Source organism: Bactrocera oleae, chromosome 4 (assembly GCF_042242935.1).
Source record: "Bactrocera oleae isolate idBacOlea1 chromosome 4, idBacOlea1, whole genome shotgun sequence".
In the NCBI taxonomy this organism is placed as follows: domain Eukaryota; kingdom Metazoa; phylum Arthropoda; class Insecta; order Diptera; family Tephritidae; genus Bactrocera; species Bactrocera oleae.
In genome coordinates this window covers 22,527,400-22,547,955 of record NC_091538.1, presented here as the reverse complement: position 1 = coordinate 22,547,955, position 20,556 = coordinate 22,527,400, and the positions used below count along the sequence as shown (strand labels likewise).

General features: G+C 34.4%; 1 pseudogene; it reads left to right on the top strand.

The window, feature by feature from the left end:
• The window catches only part of LOC118682130 (E3 SUMO-protein ligase ZBED1-like), a 123,038-nt pseudogene extending 108,875 nt beyond the window's left edge, over positions 1-14,163 (top strand).
• Positions 14,164-20,556: the final 6,393 nt, after the last annotated feature.

Below are 20,556 nucleotides of genomic sequence, written 5' to 3'. Positions count from 1 at the left end.
TTATAATGTATAAAAATAGTTACAAAAGTTTAATTTATTATTTTTAACAAAAAAAAAGTAATTTAAATTCAATAGAAAAAGAATCCGTACATATCAAAACAGAATATTTCCCTTGTAACATGGTGACAAATATATTCACTTAAGCACTTATATTGTAGTGTATAATTGATCTCGATTTGGATAGTTTACTTTAAAGTTATTATAACTTTTTCAGTGTGCAAAAATTCGCGATAACTCCTAGGTAGGTAGGTAAAAGTGGCTGTCTAGCAACGCACCTAGGCCTATCAGAGGCCCATTGTGATACCACCTGGACTAATGTCTCACCCTCACTCTATCGTCTCCCCTCTAAACCAACCGGTGCTTCTGATGAAGCTCATCAATACAAATAGTTTTATATTACCAACTTCCGATACGTTGTCAAGGAACCCTCGACCGATAGTTACGATTCTTTATAAAGATAGAGCTTGACATTCGTATAAAAGATATTATACAGTCTTCTCTTCTTCTACTTCCTGTCAGCTTCTACAATAGTCGTTGTAAGGTACACCTGGCCTGCTGGCATGTCTACTAATCAGACAATGACCTGTTAGTGCTCCTATCAGACTTCTTATGTCATTCCTTTTGAATTTTAATAGTCGGTTTATGCGACTCACGCTCCATTCCTGCCGCGTTAGTCTGATAGTTGAGCAAGTTATTGATTGTCTCCACCGAGACTCAGCTAGATTTATAGCATGTTCGCTGATTAAGCGATTGCAAGTTGCCAGAGGCATAAAAATTCCCTCTTTTTCTGGGGTTAATTGTAAAGTGGTACCTGTTCTGGCTAGTTCATCTGCTTCGCAGTTACCAAAGATATCACTATGCCCTGGAACGCGTTGCAGGTTTATCGTGAAGTAGGTGTTAGATCCTCTAAGAGATCAAGACATTATTTCACTATCTTTGATGAGACCATAGGAGACTTGAGTGATTTCAAGGCTGCTTGGCTATCCGTATATATTATATGTATATGTATGCTCCTTTTTGTGAGCACACTTTTTGTCAATCTTCGTTTGGAAAACACTGTAGTGGTCTGTTAAGCGGAAGGCGATTTTGGTGACTAAAGTTGCAGAGAAGACACCACCTCTCACTCGATTATATAGCTGGCATCTAGATTGGATCCATCCGTGTAGATGCTAATTCCTGTCTACCCCGTCCCTTTCCTCTCTGGTAAAGAAAGCAATATTGTGGACCGAATTTATCCCCATTTCTATTCAATTGCGGAAATCCGTGGTTTCGGGTAGAAACGGGAATAAACTAAGTATCCTAGAATACCCCTTGTTGCAGGCGACTAATTGGGAGGATTTCTCAGTCTGAGAGCTGACTGTGCTGCCAGACACAGAACAGGTCTGTTGGCAATAAATAGTTTGACTCGCCTTGGGATTGCTTAACTAAATTGAACTGCTTTCTGCATTATTTCTGTAACTTTTAAAGTTCGGGAGACCACCAGGGGCGCCTTATCCTACGCTTACTTCGTGTTATTGGCCACCTCTAATATTTGCCGGCAAGATTCAGTGAATCGATTAACGAGGATGTCGAGATCCTTCTTACTATTGGGCTGAAACGGCGGAATCATAGGAATACGTTTTTCCAGCTATTGCATATGCACCTGCCTGTTTTCATATGGTAGCCTCTATCGGCCCTTTCCTCTATTATACATTCAATATATCGGTGATCCGAAAAAGAATGTTCTTCGAGGACTCACCATTGGTTACCCTGTCCAATAGTACATTCGACACAAGTATGATATTCAGTACTTCTTGTCGGTTTCTTGTAATAAACATTGGCGTACTTCCCTTATTACACAACAGTAGCTTAGTGCCTAGTAGATAATTGAAGAGACACTCACCTCTGTCGTTGACATCTGTGCTGCCCCTGACTGTGTGATGCGCGTTTGAGTCGCATCCAAGTATAGTCATGCACTTGGATGCCTCGCTATCCTGTACCACCTTTTTTACCATCAGAGGTGGCACCAGCTCTTCCTCGTATGGCATATAGCACGACACCAGCCGGTAACTGCTTGTGCCCGTTTCCCAGCTTACTGCTGCTGTGTCGTTGTTGTTGTAATGATGTAATATAAGGTTTTTCTTTGCCATTATACAGGCTCTGATTTTACCTTCACAAATAGCCATAAATAACTTATAGATTGATGTCCTTAGTCCGCAAATACGCTCTATATTAACCCATGGCTCCTGAATGATGACAAACTCAGGCTGTTCCATTGCCACGCGGTTAATTAGGGCTGCTGAAGCTAGTTTGCGGTGATGAAGATTAATTTGTAGAAGAAGCATTAACTATTGTTGTATCTGCGTCTTCCTGAGAGTCATTAAAAGTTATTATTATCATTATTCAAATTTGAAGGTCTGGCAGCAAGCTCAGACCCGGAAGAGTACTCACCTTGCTCTATACTTTCCACATCGCTAGAGGACTACATAGGATCTTCCTCCACTTCGCATATCTCGCTCTCCGATGCCAGATGATCTCCAGCATCGGCGTCCAATTTTTAGGGTGTTACCCTCACTTTCGTGAATCCGTAATTTATATCCCCGCCAATTTCGCCAGCGGTTCGATGGATTCTTTTGTTAGTAACAGCAGAATCTGCATCATCAAATCATGACACATCTAAACAAGTTCATTCAATGTCGCACCGACTTGCCGAGGTCTTAAATCGTGACGGCTACCCCACCAGTTACTAGGTTATTGAATTTTCCCAAAATAATTTTGTTATATTTGATTAATTTCAAAATACTTTTATATAATTTCAAAATAATTTTTCAGTTTCATTATGTCAGCTTTTTTTTTTTTTGTTCTGGGAAATTTGTTTTTAAAGTGTATGTCTAAAACATGGAAAGTTTAGTAAGCTACTAAATAAAACTTTTATATACTATTACTATATATAATTAGGGTATGCACAAGGTGTCATATTGGGTCATTTCATCATATTGTCTTAGTTTTTTTATGTCAACACTGTTGTTGTTTCCCATGCAAAATTGAAATACGAAAAATACTATCGCGTGGTATGTTTTTTGAGTGTGCTATTCTATCAGCTGTATATGTTTACTTTTTTTATTGTTGACGTTTAAGTGTCTAAAATTTATAAATCAAAAACGATATTCAGGTAAATTAAATTGAAGAAAATAAATGTACAAAAATACTTTCTGTGGTTGGAAATGATTTTATTGCAGTATAAACCGAAACGCCGCCGTTTTAACATAAGGAAAGTTTTAACAGAAAGAAGCTTTAATTTTATTTTTCCCACTCTCTCGTCGCATTTTTGTAGTCTTCAGTTTTCACTACCAGCTGGTGAAGTATAGAAATATTACACAATATGACATACAACGATTAGGGATGCTCACAAGCGTCGTATTTTTTTAAGACTATTGAAATACGTCATAACACATAAGACAAAGCTTGTGAATTGTCTAAATAAATTATTTGATCACAAATTTCTCAGTTTTTTGTTTTCATGTTGAGGTGTACGGATAATTTTCTGGCGAGTGTATCTCAGATATTGACCGATATATTCGGTAAAAAGTTTGCAATAGGTACCGATATGTGTACCGGTATCTAGCGACGTGAAAAGTTTTGGTACGATTTGGACAAGTGTTAGTCAAAATATTTCAGTATAATGTTACGAAGTATTTGAAAGCGGTCTTGAGATCTTGAGTAGGTCTTGCGATTCGGGTTTTCATCTGAATGTGGGCGGTGCCACGCCCATCATCGAATTTTAATAGCGGCGCCTATAAAGCCTTCGCTATCATCTGGGGTGTAAAATTTTATGCCTCTGACGCATTTACTCATAGATTTATCGCTCTTTTAGTATTTTTGGAGTGGGTGAGGTTGTCATCCGATTTCACCCACTGTCAGAGGGTGCTAAACAGATTTGTAGTGAGTGAATTTGGTTGATATTGCTTTAGCGGTTTAGGAGCTATGTCATTAAACCTATTATAGGGCAGGGCCACACCCACTTTTTCAAGATTTTTTAAACTGCTGATGAGCCACTGGGATGTTATCTTATTGTGGAGCTTAGCTATGGAAGTTATTTGGTTTTCGATTAATGACGTTTTGTGGGCGTGTTTCATCAAGATATCGACGAGACGGGTTGAATTTCGAGTGACTGTCTGTTCGCGCTTTGAACTTGGTGAAGATATGAGTATGCTATGTTAGTTTGCTATCAAGATGCATTGCTAGATGTTTTGTCTCAACTGATTGAGGTATGTCTAGCCCATTTAGTTTCAAATGTAGGCATTTGTTACGTTTTATTGAAAACGTAGCTTGGATAGACTTGGTTTCAATTTCTTTTATGCATCAATATTTTAGCCATCGTGTAATTTTGTCTAGCCCCTTTTGGAGTTTACGCGAAGCTTTGCGAGAAGAGCAGTGTCATATGCGAACGTACCAATGATGACTTTAGAGGTTGGTAGATCGTAAGTGTAGAGCAGGTATAGGATGGGGTCCATTCCACTACTCTGAGGACCCCAGCAGTACTTTCACAGAGTTCGGTTTGTTCGTTTCCTTGCCTGACAAAAAAGTGTGGATTTTTGAGATACGACTTGATAAATATGTAATAACTAATTGGCAAGTTTTTTTTTTATTTTATATAGCAATCCGTCAAGCCATACACGGTCGAATGCATAAGATATATCGAGAAAAGCCGTAGTGGAATTTTTTTCCCTCGAACGCATTATATATTCAATTAAAATGTCTCTGTACTTCTACAATTGTGCCATGTTTTTCCCGAAAACAGAACTGGTGGTTGGGGCCTTTTGAGGAAAAGAGTTCCCATAATTTTGGAAACAACGGACAATAAACTTATGGGGCGGTTTGATTCTACGTTGCCTCAGGACTTTTGTGATAGCGCTGTAGTTGACAATTTCGTTCTTTTTGGAGTAAGTCTTTAAGTTATTTTTTAAGAGCGTTTAAGGCCATTTTGTCGGCTGGGTGTCGAATTTGTTGCCATTTTCTTCGCACAGCGTTTTTCTTTTAGCCTCTCTTTAACTGGCGGTGAGATATGAACTTGCCGTCTCACGTTCGCAACCGGTGTCGAGTTCCATGCAGTTTGTAGGACACAGAAGTTGAACTCTTCGGCAGCTACAATAATGTCTTCGCTTGTTTTCAGAGGTAGCTATCAGTTAATTGTTGTTGACACTGAATTTCGGAAGTTTTCTGGTTGTATAAACGGCATTGCGAGGGTGAGTCAGCTATGTGTTTATCTATCGTGATTAAAACGGAGGAGTGATCAGATGAGAAATAATAGCATGTACAAAAAGGTGGCAACACTTCAAGCTCTTAAGCTGTAATTTTTTAGCTGTGTACATTTGTGTTTTTATTTTAAAAAATTCTTGAAGTTTAACTGATTTTTATTACCGTGTTAATACAAATTTTTAGTGATTAAACTCTCAGTTTCATGATAAGTATTAAATGTTCTGTTTTTGCGGTATTAAAAAGTATTAAAAAGTTTAAACTTTCCAATTTTTGGTGCCGAGTCAGCCTTTCTTTCATTTTGTTTTATTTTATTCTATTTTCTCACTTTGTTTATCTTATTTACTTCTTTATTCACAGCTGTGTTGCGTTTAGCTTTTTATTTGTTACAGTGCTTCTAAAACTGCTCGCTATATTGCTTCTTCAAATTGTCTTGGTTTTAAACTTTGATAAAAAAAATTGTTCTTAATTGAATTTATTATTATTAATATTTTATTAACACACTAATTTATTATTTATCTATTAAATTTTGTTCTACTTACTCTTTTATTTGATATTCATTCTTGTGGTTTATTATGTCTTGTAACTTCCCCAATTGTAACATTAAAGGCGAGTCAGATCGCTACGTTTCATGCTGGCTTTGTGCTGGGCTTGCCCATATTAAATGTGCTGGACTAACTGGTAGAATCTTAGATTCTATTCTCGACTGTAAGGGATTGCGTTGGTCCTGTTTAAATTGTAGATCTATTGAAATCGATCTATTTAAAGTTTATAGAGAGACACGCAATGGCTTTAACGAAATCGGTCGTGATCTTGTAACTCTCACTGAAAATTTTAGGCACTATGAAAAATTGTTCAAATCTTTTAAGTGCCTGCATGATTCTCACGAATCCTCTAAACCTGCTCCTAAGCGTAAACGTCCTTCCGATGAAGTAACACTTAGTTCTTATGTTCAGAAAAGAACGTCTCCTCCCAATGACCTAATAAATCTCTCTTCTCCTTTCCCTCAAGGTGATAAGCCGTCAACTTCCAAAGAGCTCAATTCCCCAAAAGCTCTATCTAATAGTAATAAGTGTCTCACAATTCCAGAGGCTCCCCCTATTAACTTAGTAGCATCAGTTAATAATTTGATAGTTATTCCACCTAAAAAGTCTATATATATTTCGAGACTTGCCAAAGATACCTTGGTGGAGGACATTAAATCTTACATTCCGTCACGTTTAAAAATCGATGATATCAATATATGTAAATTTAACTTCAATTATGATAGAAGTATATCATCGTTTAAAATAGACGTATCTCTTGAAACATTCAAAAAGATCTTAGATAGTTCATTCTGGCCACCTGGGGCTTTTGTACGCGAATTTAAACCTAAACTTAGAAGTCAAACTGAGGAAAACATTGGTAAATTACCAAAAGCAACCACCGATATAAAAAACTGATTGGTAGAATTCGCTAAGCATTTATTATCAAAATGTTAGAGGTCTTAAAACAAAATTAACTGACTTGTATTTCAACAGTTCCAATTTTAATTTCCATATAATTGGATTTACAGAAACTTGGTCAAAACCTCACATTTTTGATTTTGAGCGAATTTCAAATTTTTAGATGTGATCGACTGAACAGAATCGATGGAGGTGTTCTATTTGCCGTGCATTCCTCTATCCCATCTGAAAATATTCTTGTTCCAGGGACCGACTCATTTGAATTTAAATGTATTAGAGTATACGTTAATAGTTGCTTTATTTATTTAACCTTATTTTATATACCACCCCATTCGGACTTATCTGCTACCTCGATGGCAAATAATGCAGATTCAATAATTGTATTAGGTGATGTCAATTTACCGTGTGCTTCGTGGAAACCTTTCGATGACTATATCGTGCCGATTTGCAGTCGGTCATGTTTTAATGAGTTTTTCGAAAAAATGTCCGAGTTGGGTCTGAACCAAATTAATTTGATTCCGAATAAATTTGGTAAATGCTTAGATTTAGTATACGTTGATACCTCTGCAAAGTGTTCCGTTATTCAGAGGAATCCTCTTGTTCTACCAGAGGACTCATATCATCCTGCTTTGGAAATATCTGTCGAAATCTCAGGCATTGTACGGGATAATAATCATCAAACTTCGTGCTTCTGTACTCGGTTTAACTTTGCAAAAGCTAATTTTAAAAAGTTAAATACAGAACTTTCTACAATAACATGGCCTAATTATAATGGTGACATTGAATTGAGTGTCTCTCATTTTAATAACATTATTATGAAATTATTTGAAAAGTATGTTCCAATAGTAATTGTTAATAAAAGCAAAAGTATAAGTATGTGGTTTTCGAAAGAGTTATATAAATTGAAAAACAGAAAAACTCGAGCCTTTAAACATTTAAAAAAAACCGGTTCACTTGTCGACTATTCTAAATATTCTCTATTGCGTCGACAATATTTTGACCTAAACAAAAAATGTTATAATAATTACTTAAATAAAGTAAACAAAAATATTGTAAGTAATCCAAAATCGTTTTATGATTTCGTCAACTCCAAACGCGGGATTTCCAAATTTCCGTCCGCAATGAAATACAAATCTCTCATTCAAGTGACAATGATATTACATCCAATATGTTTGCAGAATTTTTCAAGTCAAACTACTGTAATAATTCTTCCAAAACTTTTTCTTATCAGCAAGTGCTGTGTTCGAATACTTTAATTAACGCTCCAATTATTTCTGAAGAAGACGTCCTATTTAATTTAAATAAGTTAAAACCATCTTTTATTTATGGCCCAGACATGATACCCTCATGCTTCCTAAAAAATAGTGCCAAATATATTTACTTGCCTTTGACAAGGATATTTAATTCCTCTCTTAAACATGGTATATTTCCTTCAATATGGAAACAGTCATTTATAATCTCTTTGCATAAAAGTGGATTTAGATCCAACATTGAAAACTATAGAGGTATCGCAAAACTATCAGTTATACCTAAACTTTTTGAAGCTATCATCACTGACCATATAACCTTTTTGATTTCTCCGTTAATTTCCTCATCTCAGCATGGATTTCGTAAAGGGAACTCGACTATATCAAACTTACTTGAATTTGTAAACCATGTATCATTGGGTTTTAGGGAACATAAGCATACGGATGTTATAAACACGGACTTTAGCAAAGCTTTCGATAAAGTAAATATCTCGATTCTCATACATAAACTTGATCTGCTGGGCTTTCAGCCAAGATTCCTTCAATGGGTATCTTCCTATCTTTATAATAGAACACAACGAGTGATATTTGAGGATACACCTTCAGATACAATTAATGTTTCTTCTGGTGTTCCGCAAGGTAGTCATCTTGGCCCGATTCTGTTCTTGTTGTTTATTAACGATATCTCTTCAGTAATAGAATTCTCAAAAATTTTATTATCCGCTGACGATGTAAAGCTTTTTAAATCATACACTTCAACTGAGGAAAGGTGTCTGTTGCAAACAGACTTAAACAATTTGGTTGCATGGTGTGATAGAAATGATTTGCCATTGAATCTCAATAAATGTAAGACGATGTGCTTTTCCCGTAGATCTGTGCACTTCTCTTCTTATGTAATAAAACACCATATTCTAGAGCAAGTTTTAAACTATGTTGATTTGGGAGTTAATATGGACCCTAAGCTTAATTTCAGTCTTCATATTGATATCATGGTCTTGAAAGCAAAAGCTGTCCTCAGTTTTGTTAAACGTTGGTCTAAAGAATTTAGAGATCCGTATATTACTTAAACACTTTATACAACTTTGGTTAGACCTATATTGGAATATGGCTCTCTGGTATGGAACCCTAGCTACCAAATCCATTCTGACAAGTTAGAGTCGGTTCAAAAACAATTTTTACTTTTGGCCTTAGCGCATTTCCGATGGGACGCTAGGGTAAGTCTACCTCCATACGCTAGTCGTTTAAAACTTATTAATCTACCTACACTTTCTAGTCGTAGGGAAATGCTTGACATAATATTCTTAGTGAAACTTTTGAATGGAACTGTTTGCAGTTCTTTTCTCCTGTCTGAAATTAAATTTAATATCCCGGTTCGCCTTTCGAGGCAGTTTAGACCTTTACTGCTAAAATCCTGTAGATCAAATTTTGAACTAAACGAGCCATTCCGCCGTATATGTCATGATTTTAAATTTCATTCCAGCACATTTGACTTATCTGACTCACTTTTCAAAATTAAAAAGACTTTATTGTTTTCTCTTAATAAATGAAAATGTAACAATTTATTATATTGTAACTTTAGATCTTAGCTGTTGAAATGTTTGTTTCTGTAGCTGAGCAGTTTTAGATCTCAACACTTAAAAAACTCTCTTGCCTTTTCTGACTCGGCTAATTCCGCACGTATGCGGATTGCGCCCCTCGCATCGGTTGGGCGGGAGGAGGGTAATCGTTGGGTTTATTACTACAATTAATATCATTTATATTGATGCTTTTTACACAAAAGTCTATAAGGTCAGTTTTTTTCTCATCAGTGAGTGAATCCATTGGAGAGCCTGAAGAGGCTGTCAGGAGATTTAACTTTGCTATTTTTTGTCAGGATGCATCATGTAATAGAGCTTATAGTTCGGATATGAAAATAGCTCTTTTCCGTAAATTGAGTTTCACATATTAAAAGAACATCTATGTTATGAGTTTTCAGTAGGGGTTTAATTTCCAATGTGTTTTGAATGCCCGTTTGCGTTTCATAAGATCATTTTCATGGAATTAAAGAGCTTACATTTGTAGACGTGAGAGGGAAGAGTAAATTTAGTACTGATGAGATACATTGCATAACTTGTTTAAGTAGTGTGGTCATCTCACGCATCTCACTTGAGGGTTCAGAGGCACTACCATTTGCAGGAAGAATAGGTGCATTTCCACTTGGGGTATGTGTGACGTTTATATACCATATAGCCTTTATAGTTTGCAAGATGATTTCCATCACACAGCGCATATTATATATTTGTGAATGGTAACTGTGAATCTTCAGGAACAAACACTGAACTCAACAACTGGTTTCTTCTCCTTCGCAAATAAGACTGCCTCTCACATCAGATCGACAATTCGAGCTTGCTGCTATGTCCGGCTGTACCGCACATTCAAAAAAGCCCAAAATATGCTGAGTCTGCTGTTTGGGTCACGTATTGACGGATCATGCGATGTGGTGCAGTCATGCCGGAGTTATACATAACTCCCCCAGACCCACTCTCAAGTCTCCTGTCTTCTTTTTCTTAAGATGATAATAACAATTGTTATACTTATTAATGTATTTATAATTACGGTGGCGCTAATGCCATAAGTTATTTTCTTATGATATTTTAACTCTTCTATTTCTTTGATGTTTTTAAAATTATTCAATACAATATTATCAAAGCTTATTTTTGTTTCATAAGTTTGGCTTAACATCCTTACAGGATGCAAAAGTTTCTCAATAAATTGGGTTTTGTTGTTACTTAAACTTTCTTGATTAATCTTTATTTTACAATTTGCGAAATTTATTATATAATTATTTTCAATATGAATTCCTTTCATCACAAGTCTGAATGAGACTTTCATTATGTGCATTCTTTATTATTAAGGTGTCATCACTTAATAACTAATGTTCTTTTATTATAAAATACATAAAATCATAATCCTCAGAAAAGATACGATACTTGCTCAGCTTCAATTTTTTAAATACAGTTCTTTCCTTATACACATAGTGGTCTTTATTTATTATTGCAATTAAGTCATCTTCTTGATTTATTTGCAAGTTTTGTTTATTTGGTAATGGCGTGATTAATTTTACATTTTCTTTAAATACATTGGCCCGTTTAATTTTATGTTTCACCATTATGTACTATTATGCTCAACTAGGGATGGAAAAGTCGACTCTGACTTGAGTCAAAAATCGATCTTTTAATGAAAATAATGGACTTTTTAGAGTCGACTTAAACATGTCTCGAAACGATTAAAATCGATTCTCACTCGATGACTTCGACTTTTTTTAAAGAGTTGTTATGGTATAGTAAAAGTTGTTGAAAGTTACTCAAGTTGTCTTTCTTGCACTTATTTGCGTTGTATGAGAAACTGAGAAACAGGTAGCTGATTGGATCATAAAATATCATCCCTGGGATCCTTGGTAACCATTTTAAATACTGTGACGAACACGGATGATAGAACAAAATCGAATCAACGATAAACTGCCAGAAGCAACTAGTTAGCGAATTCGTAGTTGCCAGAATGTTCTAGAAGCAATGTTTTGCTACAGATTTACTATATCAGGGCTGCCGGATTGTGCAGCAAACACAGTTCTAATTAGAGTGTTGCCGTATAAAGAGCAATTAAGCTATAAGCAATAAGTTGTAAGTTCAAATAGCGAGCAATAAGTGTTAAGTTGTTGGACTTGAAAATAAAGATAAGTGTATAGCATTAAATTGGGACTTTAATTTAACAATCCAGTGATCGAGCTCCAGAGTGAGTTATAGTTAGACGATTTATCGAGAAATCCGTTACAATACGTATAACCGACGTAAATATCATTTCCATATAATTTTAATCTGTGTGGACCCTTAGTGACCAGAAATCAAATTTTAATTATAATTGTATTGTATTGTTACGGCTCCTGGTGTTATCTGGAATTATTGTTCCACAACCGACAATGACAATAAAGTAAAGTGTAATATTTGTAAAAAAAAAAAATTTTATTTAATAAGAGCACATCAACTATAAGCAATTGCGATCATCTCATAAAATTCATGCGCCTTCAAACAAAGATACTCCGTCACGGAAAAGAGCAAACGGTGGAGAAAATGATTTAGTGATTCAACCTAAAAAGGTAATTAGTTATAAACTTATCAAAAGGTTCTTAGATTATTTATATCTGCTACTTGTTTATTCTTGTGAAAAATTAGAGTTTATTTTCTTTCTAGGCTTTGATGGCTATTGAATCATCTGCTTCTCATGCATCAGTTTCTATAGAAAATAAAAGCACTATTTCTTTACAGTCAACTTCTTCACTCAAACTTCAATCAGGGGCTCCTTGATCGCTGTATAAATAATGCTACTCCTTTTGCCGGTATTTATTAGTTTAATTTTTCGACAAAAATACCAGGACTTATGTAATAAAGTCAAGATCGAGCTTCAACCAGCTAAGTATGTTTGCTTAACGATAGATATTTGGACACACCATCATACGATGAAGAGTTATCTCGGTTTGACAGTTCACTACTTGAAAGGTTAGTCAAATATCATCATAACAGACGATTCTGTATAATTTTAATTCAAAAATTTCATATCATTCATTCCTCTGTTATTTTTATTAGGAGTTGAAATGAAAACCGTTGGCTAGGAGCTTATCATATGGAAGAGCGTAAAACGATTGAAATTTTGAGGTCGAAATTAAGAAAAATATGTTATGGCTGGAGTCTAAGTGATGAAAAAATTGCTGCATTTGTTTCTGACGGAGGATCGAATATTAAGGGTAATTAAAAGTGAATTCGTCAGTGAAAAACACATTTTGTGTAATGGACATGGCATCAACAATATTGGGCAAAGAGTGATCGATATAAATGTAACCCCACCAGCATCTGAATCTGTAGATCAAATAGTCGAACTTCCTTTATATGAGATGATATTATCGATGATTCAGTAATTTTAGAGCCTGACAAAACTACTGATCAAAAAATATTACGTGATCTGTTGACAAAAGTTTAAAAAATCTTAACATTTTTTAGACTCAGTGAAAGAGCTACAAATGAGTTGTTGACCTTACAAAACAAGTTACCAGAAGTAAAGCATCTTAAACTAATACAGGAAGTAAAAATAAGATGGAAATCGTGTTATGAAATGGTTAATCGATTTATTGTACTTGCCGACTATGTTGGAAATGTCCTTCTTCAGATTAAATTGGACAAATCGTCAAAAGGTAAACCTCCTAATATGATAGATGATGAGCTTGAATCTTTAATTGAAATTCCCGCTGTCTTAAATCCTCTTTGGAGAGTTACGCAAAAAGTTTGCTCCGAAAAAATGTTCCATTAAGTAAATTTATCCCTTTGATTGCTTGTCTTAAAAAAGTAAGTTAGATTCAAATTATTTTTATTGTTGCACGTTACATTTACTTTGGTTCCTTTTTAATGACAATAAAATTTATATTTACAGAAAACTGAAGATTTTAAACCAGATACTGCGATAGGGTGACAATTACAAAAAAAACTCACTCAAGAAATTGAAAATATATATGGAAACATTGAATCGGTGAAATTGTATGCTTGCGCAACTTTTCTTGATCCTCGGTATAAGAGGTGCGCCTGTTATAGTATTCGAGAATCTGCTCGTGCAGTCACCAACGTTGGTGAGTTTATTAACTAATTACAAATAAAAGTTAACTATATCCATAATTTAATTTCCTTTTTCATTTTATTTTTTTTTATTAGGCGATCTGGTTAGGATTGAGAGAAAGTTAGCCTTACAAGCAACGGATTCTTCTGTAATACCTTTCGATAAAGAAGTTACTCCAGTTATTGAAGCCCAAGAATCTCAGAAAGACAAAAAGGAGATGATATTTGGTCATATCTCGATGAAGCTATCAACTGCGCAAAGCGGGAGGATTGCCGGTACCGTTGCGTCAGTATTTAAATCGTCCAGTTGTGGCACGACAACAATGCCCTAATCCACTTGTTTTTTGGGAATCAATTAAACATGAATATCCTCACTTATGGAGTGTATCGAGGAAATTTCTATCGATTGTAGCAACTTCTGTACCCTGTGAAAATTGTTTTCCCATGCTGGACTCATTGCTAATCAATTGAGGAGTCGTTTATCACCTCAGCATTTTGATGAACTAGTGTTTCTGAGATCAATTAGCGAAGACATGTGGGAATCTTAAATTATCTTTTTAAATTTCTATGTCATATGGATACCTTATTAAACTCTAAACTAATATTTTAATGTTATATTATTAATTAATAATAAATATATATATTTAATTGTTACTTTAATACTTAACTTGAATATTAAAAATTAATTTTCGGTGCCATACTCAGCGCAATTTTAACAAAGAATAAATATTTAAAAAAGTATTAAATACTTATGTGTGTATTCTTCAAATATAATTTGTCAACGATGAATAAATGAATATCACTTTTAATAACAATAAAGAAATACATCAACATAGTTAGTGTATTTTTAAAAAGTCGACTTGAGAATCGACTTTTAGCAATGATTAATTAACATTGAATTAAATCTAAAAATCCAAAAATTCAAGTCAATTGTATAGTCAAAAGTCAACGTTTTTCGCGCCGTTTCCATCCCTATGCTCAACCTCTCATCCTCCTCTTCGGTGCGTAACTTCTCTGCTTTAGCTAATTTAAGTGGCCTCTTTATGTTTGCTACATGAATGTTTTGCAAAGGGTTAATTTGAAATACCGGTTCGTCTTTGTGTCGTACTCGTTTGTAGTTTTTTATTGGCCCTGACGATCTCAGTTCTTCGTAGTCCTGTACCTATTTCTTTCTTGTATTATTGTTGTTTCACCTATTGTTTTTTTTAAAATGGTTGGATCGATACAATTTTTTGCGTTATTGGGTTTCCTCTTCTGCATTTAAAACCTGTATCAACATTTCGGCCCTGAATTTATTATCCATTATGATTTGTTTCGGTTTTCCAAATTTCGCAAAATGTTCAATTATAATAGCCTTTTTTGTCCTCAATGTCTATCTGTTATGCTGTATGCTGCCGCGAATTTTGTCAGTTTGTCAATAGCTGTAAAAAAAGACTGATGTTTGAAATGAAATATGTCTACATGTATTATTTCGTCTTTATCTGTTGGTGTTTCTGTTAGATTAAAATGTGGTCTTATCGGTTTCCTATCATACTTAACTATTTAGCACTTTAACTGTATGTGCTTTTTGAATTTGGGATAGTATATTCTGTCCTTGTGTATTGTAAGTTTCGTTTATTCCAATATGCATTGACTTATATTACTATGGTAAAGTGAGATTTGCTTATGTAAATCTCCTTCTTTTTCTATTTCTGAGAGATTTGCTTATGTAAGTTTTCTTCATTTCTATTTCTGTTTATCTTCTTGTACATTTGACAAATTTAAAATTATTATCATGTGAAATCATTAATATCTGAACTTTATAATAATCAGATTCAGTGTCTCTGCATTTCAAATTTTTGGCTATACTTTAATATGATTTGAATTTTATGTTTATTCACTATTTCTTCCTTGATTACAAGAACACTTTGTAGCAGTTCTTCTTCAGAATGTTATGTATCCGACATTTCTAAATTGGATTCATCGTCGTTCCCTTCTGTTATTTTAGACGAATTTTCAATTCGACTTACGAAGTCCGCTACTACGTTATCTTTATCAGGCAGTGATCAGTTACTATCTTAAATTTTTCTCCTTATATGTATGGTCTAAAATAAGTCACTGCATACATGTTTGCAAGGAATTCCTTGTCTGTCGTCGCATATATCTGCTCATGATTATTTAATGTTCTTGAAATAAAGTATATTGGTTGGCCTAGCTGTGAAAGAACAGCTACAATAGCGTAATTGCTTGCATCCGTAGTAATTGTAAATTTCTTGTCACATTCAGAAAATTTTAAAATTGGATGTGATGAGATGGGGGCTTAAATTTTTAAAACTGGCTATATATTGAGGATCTATCGAATTTATTTTGTTATCTTCCTTTAAATATTTTATCATTGGGTAAGCAATTCTAGGGTAATCTTTAATAAACTTTATATAATAGCCTGTGGTCTAAATACCCTTTTAATTGCCTTTCTGTTTTTGGAATTGGTAATTTTAGTATGGCTAAAATTTTTTCCGGAAAATTAAACTTATTTGCCTGGATTTTTGGGTTATTTTCCTGAAGCTTTTAAAAAATGTTTCCTGGTAAATGTATGTGTTCTTCTGGTGACCTAGAAAATATTAATATGTCATCTAGTTAGACTTCACATATTTTATTAATATGTTCCCTTAGGATGTCGTTCATGAATCTCTGAATGGTGCCGTTTTAAGCCCAAAAGGCATCCTGACAGATGCCTACAGGCCTGCTGGACTCACAAAAGCTGTTTTCTCTATATCCTTTTCTGCCATTAGGATCTGATGGTAACCTTTAGCTACATCTATGTTGCTAAAGTACTGTTCTTTGCCCAATTTATCTAAAATCCAATCAATATTTGGCAGGGGATATTTATCGACAACAGTAATTTGCCTCTTTCGCATGTTTGGGGGGCAATCTGTAAATTCGGAAATTAATTTGCTGATCCGTTGTTGTTCTAATTTCATGAACAACGGTATTCGTGTTTATCAGATTATCTCCTTCTTTATAAATTAGCTATTCATATTTTTTAATAGTATACATATTATTGTCCATTCTTCTCGCTTTAAATGGTGGAGTTGAATGTTACTAAGTTCACTTTTTTCCAACGAAAAAACTTGCTCGATCATAATTTTCGTATGGAATGGAAGCTTGACACAATTTTTAATGCCATTTCTTGGTTTTAAATGTTTATCTTTTTTATATTTTTAAATATAAAGTCATTATTTTTTTATTTTTTTCTAAAACTGGTAAATTATACTTTTCGAAACTGGCTCTTTTCATTATGCTTATGGAAGAGCCTTGGTCTACTAATGCACACTATTTCTTATTACATTTCTTATTAAATAGAGTAAGTGAAATTAAAATTTTATTTTAATTTTCCGAGGCTAATTGGCAAAAAATTCGTCGTTGTTATTTGTTTCCTCTGTTCTGCCCATAGCGTCAACCTCCATGGGTGTTGGGCTGTTTGAGCGTCTTGATTGCTGAGTGCCATTCTTTACAAGTTGCCTTGCAGAATTACCGTAACGTACTTTGACCTGAATTTCTTGAATTAGTTTGTTTGTGGGATTTTTTGGGTGATAATTATTTTGTTCTGAAAAGTTTGTATTTCTTTGGGAGTACCGTCCCGAACTATTTTGTGAATAATAATTATTATTATTACGGGGATGTTGTTCTGTATTACTTTCGAAACGATCAATATTTTGCTTGCTACCATTTTCTCTCCTATAGTTGTTTGTTCTTTGATTATACTGGTTTCTGTTACTATTAAAATTTCTAGTACTTTGAGAAAATGAGTCCGAATTTCTGTTTTTTGTGAAAAACATAGGGTTTAAATATATGTTATTGTTGGGCGTTTTGCTGCATCAATTGGGTAATGGCGACGAAACAATCTTGCATATTTTTAGCCCTCTTCACAAATGTTTATTTATAAATAAGTAGAATATAATTCAATTAATAAAAGAATATTGTATACTTAACAATTCGTATTTTAAACCTCTCGTAAAAGTATGCCTCAAATTATTTTAATAATATAATATAAATTAATATAATCTAAGAAAAGTATGTTTCGAATCAATAACATTCAATTGCCGCTTTTACTATTGTCAATGCTCTCCACGTACAACTACTGCTGTTTTTTTTTTGTTATTGCCCTTACTGCTACTGTTGCTTGCTGCTGCTGTTGTTGTTACTGTTGTTGTAGGTTTATTATACAACTCTTCTCTTGCAGTTATTTCGACCGGCGTACGGTTTTCAGCAGGAAAATCTCAGGAATCGTACTGGTGTTTCTTTTGCTTAATATAATATATTCTTGTATATATCACTTTTTAAACGATTGTGTTCAGTTCTTTGACTTTTCCAAAAAAAATTTACTTTTTGAAAAAGTTCTATCAAGCTCCAATTGAATTGCTTGCTGCTGCATTGAAGAATTTTTGTTTAGCTTCCAATGCCGATATTTAAAAGAATTATTAAATTAAATTTTTTTATAGTTTGAAATCACAGCATGATTCTGATTTTACTTTAACTGTTTTGTATGTGAACTGGAACGAAGAACTTCGACTGCGCCAATTATATAATATATTTGTGAATGGTAATTGTGGATCTTCAGGAACAAAGACTGAACTAAAAACACAACTGGTTTCTTCTCTTTCGCAAATAAGACTGTCTCTCATATCAGATCGACAACTCGAGCTTGCTGTTATACCGCACATTCCAGCAAGCTCCAAATATGCTGAGTTTGTTGTTTGGGTCACGTATTGGCGGAACATGCGATGTGGTGCAGTAAATGCCGTTGTTATACACTCACTCGCGCACTTAACGTCATCTGTCTTGGTTTTGCGCGAACAGTGGATTCCGTACATTTTATGCGCACAGGTCTTCTGTGGCAATAGGCTTTTGTATGCCCATATTGCTGGCAATTTGCGCATTGCCGGGTTTCGCGCTTTGGGCTAAGGGCTAAACCTTTTTTGGTTTAAAGAGATATTTCTCTTCGTAAATATCTTTGTTGTTTGAGCCTTCCTTCGTTTCCACTATGAACATTAGTAATAGCTTTTTCGTATTTCTGTGTTTCATGTTCTAAATATTTATTGCGGCATGGCCTAGACTCTTTATTTCATCCGAAATTTCTTCAGGGTTCATTGATGGGTGCATATTCTTTAGTATTACCTTGAAGCTTCTCTCTTAGCTTGTATGTATAGAATTCAGTGTTATTTTATTCGATGACGCATTTTAACTTGCTCATTACTTAAAAGTTTCAAGTTATACGAACTTAAGGCAGTTTTATTTAGGATCTTCATTAGCATTGATATTGCTCCCTTTGTCAACATATATTGGTGTTGTTTGGGGGTTTTTTCTTAGGATGCTACTCCTTTCTGATATTCTCTGAAGGTTGTGAAATAATTGCCAATACCGGTCCAGCTTAACTTGGTTTTGAGAAGGTGTGGGATTATTTGGGCTATTGCGGGGGCGTTTGCTTGGCTCGGCTGTATTCCATCCATCACCTAAGAAGGACTTACTAGAGGTTTGAGAATTGGATGCTTCTTGCTGTTTTTGTAGAAGCTGTAGTTGATGTTGAAGCTGGTTTATTCGTTCTTGTTGGCTGAGATTCATATTGCCATCTAGTTTTTATTGTTGGGCAAGCAACGGAGTTTGTTACCGCTGGGGTGTTTGCTGACCATGTTGTTGCTCCTTTACTTGTATTTGTTGTTTTTTTTTTGGTGGGGAGTGGTCTACAGTCATTTTTGGTCTACAGGCATTTTTGGAACTGAGGTATTTTCAGTTCATTTTTATTATTAATATTTGATTTGGCAGCTCTATTCTTCCCCAGCAATTGCAGCAAGAGAAAATTGCTGCATACTTTTGGGCTGACATATTTTTGGTGTAATCAGTTGTTTTTTTTTTGCTTCTCGCGCCAAAAGTAAAAATTATGGGGTTTTTGCTGCTCTATGCAAGATAAGTTAAGGATTGTTTTTGATTTTGAATATTAAAACTGTACTTCGGCTGATTCGAAGGGTAAATCCTTTCTAGAGTCTCTATTTCTTCAGCCTTATTTCTAGTATGTACATACTTTTCTGACAACTGGAGTCGACCAGAAATACGCAGAAAATTACAGAGCAAATTTATACATGACCGCACTCAGTAATAGCTAGTTTTTATATTTTATTATAAGGAGTGTTCGAAAACCTTGATCTTAGTTATATGGGGGCATTGCAAGCTTTGAATCGATTTTATTCACTTTAGGCACCGTTATTTGAAAAACACGCTCACTTGGGGGTAACTCCATTCAATCCATTTTGGACATGCAGGAATACTATTATTTGAAAGAGACTTTCTCCGAATTGCACTAATCTATATATGTATGAGAAGTAATCGTGGTTGTAATTCGATTTCGGCCATTTTCACACTGTAACATAGGAATATCAGAGTAATGTAACCTACCGAACTTGGTGAAATGCTCAGTAGCAACATGTTGTACACACATTGTTTTTTTTCGATATTCGCGATTTGGTTCATCATGAATACGTTCCAACGGGACAGACGGTCAATAAAGAGTATTGTTTGAGTGTTATACAATATTATTGATTATCGGAAATTAGTGAACCGTACATTACTCGTGCTGTTATCAATTGGAGAAAGATATTGTTGCAAATTATTTTAAATAAATCTGATGCATTCATATAAAGTAATAATTTGTAGGATTTTGGGAAGGAGTAAACTTTTTTTATTTTATTATTATTATTAACAGATACTGAATAAATACGGAAAAGATATCCGGACATGGGGTTAGTGTAGAGGTTCAAAAGGCATAAATTAGCTTCTATGAAGTACAAGTTATTATATTTTATTTTTACAATGTCACATATTTTAATGAAATTAAATGTTTTCTTAATTACCATTGGTGACTGCTTAACCACTAGCTGAATATAAACGTAATTCGTCTAAGACCAAACCTCTAATAAGGTATGTTTGTTCAGACGTGCGGATTTTAATGTGGAAATTTTT